Source organism: Octodon degus, unplaced genomic scaffold (assembly GCF_000260255.1).
Source record: "Octodon degus isolate 3935 unplaced genomic scaffold, OctDeg1.0 scaffold00083, whole genome shotgun sequence".
In the NCBI taxonomy this organism is placed as follows: domain Eukaryota; kingdom Metazoa; phylum Chordata; class Mammalia; order Rodentia; family Octodontidae; genus Octodon; species Octodon degus.
In genome coordinates, this window is record NW_004524659.1 from 2,320,299 (window position 1) to 2,325,564 (window position 5,266).

Below are 5,266 nucleotides of genomic sequence, written 5' to 3' on the forward strand. Positions count from 1 at the left end.
AGTACCACTATAGCCAAAAGTGACATAATTATACTGAATATGTGTTCTTCCTGGTATTCCAGAACTCAGATTGATTAAGGGTCAAAGAAAATGTTGTGGCACAGAGCCAAGAACCAGGGGCTGAGTGAAACAGGCAACAACTTCTCATCCCCAACAAACTGAACAGACAGGTTTCTTGCAATTGACTCAAAACCCCAAAACCAGTGACAGCTGGAAGATACCTCAGACTAGTCAGCTCCTAAGGGTTCTAAATACTATCAATAAAGCATCCCACCATAGGCAATTTACAAGCATCACACCAGGAATTAAACTAAAAAAAGAAAAGGAAATGAGAAGACATTTAAACAAAATTCAAACTCAGGCCTCCAGTTCACCAAAGGCAAACCCACAAGGCATTCAGGTGAGACAGTCCAAAAGTAACCCACCTAGCCTCTATGTAAAAACAAAGCAACTGAATGAGGCTCTAGAAAAAAAATCAAATCAGAAATAATTTCTCAGGCAACTGAAAAGATGGTGTTCATTCCAAAAAGCTACAACTCTTGTTGCACAGGTCCTGCTTTACCTTGGTCTTAACCATCCAGTAGAAAAGTATGAAGACGAAATATAGGAAATAAAGTCGTGCTGTTATGTTGAGTTGTGAGGGACTCAGGTCAATAATTTCTGTTAATTTAATAATTTAATAATTTCTCAGGTCAATAATTGTCAGTTAAACAGAAGACCCAATGCTATTATGGGCTACTGGACTCTTTTAGAATATTTTGCTGAGTTTACACACCTATAATATTCAATAATGGAACTTAGAAAAAATGGGGTATACCTATGAATGTCCATTTTGTATCTGTGTATTCAGAGCGGTTGGGTTAGATATATAGTTGCATTCTCTTAATGAATAGAATGATTTGTTCTAATGGTGTTTTTAAATAGGATCACAAGTCCGCATCTTGTACAGCAATTGACCACTAAGAAGAATATATGCAGTGTATTATTTGTTGAAACTGTACTTCCGATTTGATTTGAAACTGTCTCATTGCTAACTATTTATCAATAAAATTTTGAAAAAAAAAAGATGGTGTTCATAGTGAAATCATGCTTAGTGACTCTAGAACATACACAGACAGAGAAAAAGAGGAGTTTAAGGAAATTGTGAAAGCCATGAATGCTCAGCATAGGAAAAAAAAAATGGAAAGATAGATTCAGGCAGATATGCAGGAGAATAAAGTTCACTGGAAGTATCCACAGCAATTAAGCCAACGTGAGGACACAATCTCAGATATGGAAGACAGGTTTGCAGTTAGGGATCATGAAAAGAAAAACTTCTTAAAAACAGCAAGATACCACAAGAAATCAATACAGCAGCTGCTAGAAGAGGCAAAAAAAAAAGTAACTGAAGATTGGAGTTGATGAAAAATCAAGAGATAGCACAAATGATATTTTATTTTATGTATTTAGTACAGGGTCTCACTACACAGATTGGACTCACAGTGATTCTCCTGTTTTCAGCCTCCCAAGAGCTGGGATTACAGGCATGCTCCACCACACACACTCAATCACCCTCTCAGCCCGCCCCAGGGGTGGGGTTGGCAGAGCATGCCAGGCATTGAACCCTGACCACTGCACTCTGCCTAAGCAGGCACTTTAGTCTGCTGAGCCATCTGGCCAGCCCTCACAAATGATATTTTAAAAAACAAAAACCATTCTCAAACATTATGGTAGAAAGTGTCCCTAGTAGAAAAAAAGAATTTGTCATACAGTTACGTGAGGCACATAAAAATCAAACTAGCCAGAATCAAAAATATATACAGCCAGGCATATTGCAGTCAAGATTCCAGAAATTCAGTAGAAGAACAGAATCTTAAAAGCCGTTAGGGAAAAGAAACAAATCATCTATAAAGGAAATACCCTCAGAATCACAGCTGGCTTCTCAGCACAAACCCTCAAGTCAATGAGAGCTTGTAGCGAATATTTCAAGTTCTAAAAATAGACTTCAACCCAGATTCAAGTACCCTGAAAAACTATCTTTCAAAAGTAATAGGGACCAGGGAGATAATTCAGTAGAATAAGTGCTTCCCTTTATTCAGCACAAAGGCCTGAGTTCAATTCCCGGTTCTGCCACACAAAAAAGAATAAATAAAATAATAATAATAATAATAATAATAATAATAACAGAGCAATAAGATACTTCCCTGACAAGGAACATCTGAGGAAATTAATGACATCCAAAATATTTTGAAGGACATTATAGAAATAAGCAAGGACTATAACTTCATGATCCCTAATAGAAGAAATTCACCAGACAAGGTACACAAACAGAGGGAGGGTGAAAGAGGGGGAGCCAGCAACAGGAAAATGACATGACAAGGATAAGTCCATATATATCAGCTATACTACCAATGTTAGTGGTCTCGATTCACCAATCAAAAGATGCAGACTAGCACAATAGATCAAAAAGCAAGATCCAACAGTATTCTGCAAACAAGAAATACATTTAATTCAAAGTCAAAGAACAGAATGCAATACTTCATATGACAAGAACCTAGAAAAAAAAAAAAACAGGGATAACTATTCTATTTGCAGACAAAGTGAATTTCAAACCAAGACTGATTAAAAGAGATAAAGAAGGTCACTACAGGGCCATGGAGATACCTCAGTGGTCTAAGCACCATTCTAGGTAAGGGCAAGGACCCAGATGCAATCCCCATTACAACAATGCCCTGCCAACCCCATCTTGGGCATGCTGTGCCAGTCACCAAAACTGGGCATGGTGGCACATACTTGTGATCCCAGTGCTGGGGAGGCTGAAACAAGATGATCACCATGAGTCTGAGCTGCGTAGTGAGACCCTGTACCAAATACATAAAATTAAATTTTAAAAAAAGTCACTATATCCTTGTAAATGGTACAATCCAAGAGGAAGAGATAACAATCATAAATATATATGCACCAAATATTAGTACATCCAACTAGATAAATATTAATAGGTATAAAATGTTAAATAAGCACCAATATAATTGTATTGGGGTACCTCAATAAACCACTGTTACAAAAAGACAGATCAACTAAGGGGCAGCCAAATAACTCAGTGGATTAAAGCACCTGCTTAGGCAGAGTGCAGCAGCCAGGGTTCAATCCCTAGCATGCCATGCTGGGGCCGCCCCCAAGGCATGCTGAAACAGCAATTGAGACTGGGCATGGTGGTGCGCAACTGTAATCCCAGCACTTGGGAGGCTGTAAACAGGAGAATCACTATGCATCCAATCTACATATTGAGACCCTGTAGACCCTGTCCTAAAATACAAAAGAAAAAAAAGATCAACTAGACAAAAAAACCAGCAATGAAATATTAGAACTGAAGCAAACTTTTGAACAAATGGACTTAGTAGGAATCTACAGAGTGTTCCACCCCACAATATTAGAATACACATTCTTTGTGGGGTTTTTTATTCAATCACCTTTATTAACCTACCAGTGTTACATTTTATATATAGTATCTAGTCATCTTCTCATAGGGTTCTAATTTAGTACACCACGTTAACAGTAAAAAGCCAAGTAAGATGGCTAAACCCCAACCTAGCATTTTAATATCCTCTGGACAAGAGAAGCTAGAAAGCCAATCACTTTACACACATGTAAGAGTAGTGTTCCAAAATAACTAGAAAGCTGCTACATTTTCAAACAGGAGAGGAAAAAAAAGTTTCCATTTTGGCCTTCCTTGTATTCCAGCAAATTATCTTTTCAATTAACAGCAACAATGATGCTATAAAACATGCTCTGCTGTTTAAATTTCTGAACTTCAATACAAGTTAAAATAAAATAATATTGGAGTCTTGGGAGGCAAACGGCTATACTCATCAGGACAGCTGAACCTCCTTATCGATAACCAGGTCCAGGCTGGGGATAGCCCTGACTAAAGGCAGGAAGATTGCGTGCATAAGGGTTAGGCCCACGTGGAGGAGGGGCCATGGTACTGCCTGGAGGTTAAGTAAAACCTGGTCTTGGTTGATAAGCCCCAGGCTGGCTTGGAGCCATTCCAGGCTGAGAGGGAGGGGGCACAGTGTAATTAGTAGACGGAGAAGTTTGGGTAGTGTAAGTTTGTTGAGGATAACTGCTCGCCTGCTACTGCTGTGGTGGTTGAGCAGACAGTTGTTGAGGCTGACCGAAAAAAGCAGGAGCTGGTGCCTGGGAAGTTGGTTGCTGGCCATATCCCTGGAACTGTTAAGGTTGTTGAGGTCCAGTCTGTTGACTATAGCTAGCTGAATACTGAATACCATACTACTGAGGGAGTATGAGCCTGAGGCTGCTGTGCACCATAGCCAGCTTGCTGCTGGTACCGTTGGTACATCTGACCTGCTTGTGCCTGAGCTCCTGTACACGGAGGCTGCTGGGCCTGAACTCCTGGTGGGTGAGCTGCTGAGGAGGAGGAAGCAATGCTTTCGGGAGTTCCAGAAGGATCTTCTTCTGGAGCACTGGGTGGCCCTGAAACCTGATCATCTGTCAAGCCAAATGCTGACATAACATTTTTATTGATTTCTTCCTGGTTTTTCAAAGGATCAAAAGCTGACATACTTACTGCCATAACTTAAGTACACTGTTTACCAGAAGAATCACAAGCAGCAGGCTCTTCTTCCCTACCATCCACCGTATCATTTTCAGAAATACTGGTGGAAGGTCCTGGTTCTCCAGGTGATTCCAAGCTATCCAGTAAATGACTCACTTTATTTCGAAGTGCTACTAGTTCTGGACAGAGATATTTCACTTGACCTGATTCAAGGGGTCTTGGTTGGCCATTAACAAATAATGCCAGTTTCAGTATTCTACTGCACTGGATTGCAAAGGAAAGGTCAGACCCATCAAAACTTGTTATAGGATCTCCATCTTCATCTTTATACTTTATTGTAACTTCATCATTACTCAGAAGTTTTCCTCCAAAAACCTGTTGCATCATTAACACTAATTCATCATAAGTAACATCTTCATTATGAACTGGACTTCGCCAAATATCCTCCCCAACTTGAGCTTTAATAATAAGCTTCCCACTTAGGTCCAACTGTCCATTCATTGTAGACTCCGGGATGCTCTCTAGAGAAAGACGACTTACAGAGGCCACTGCCTTTGCACAGGTCACCGCTGACAGGTAGAATACAGATTCTTGTCAGGCACACATGGGACATTCTTCAAAATAGATCACATACTAACCCATAGAGCACGCTTAAGTAAATGCAAAGGAATTGAAATCATCCCATGCATACTATTAGGCAATAGCACTATG

At 39.8% G+C, this 5,266-nt stretch overlaps 1 pseudogene; it reads right to left on the reverse strand.

Moving 5' to 3' along the window:
- Nucleotides 1-3,867: 3,867 nt before the first annotated feature.
- Nucleotides 3,868-5,056, reverse strand: LOC101586147 (annotated as a pseudogene).
- Between the last annotated feature and the right edge of the window lie 210 nt (nt 5,057-5,266).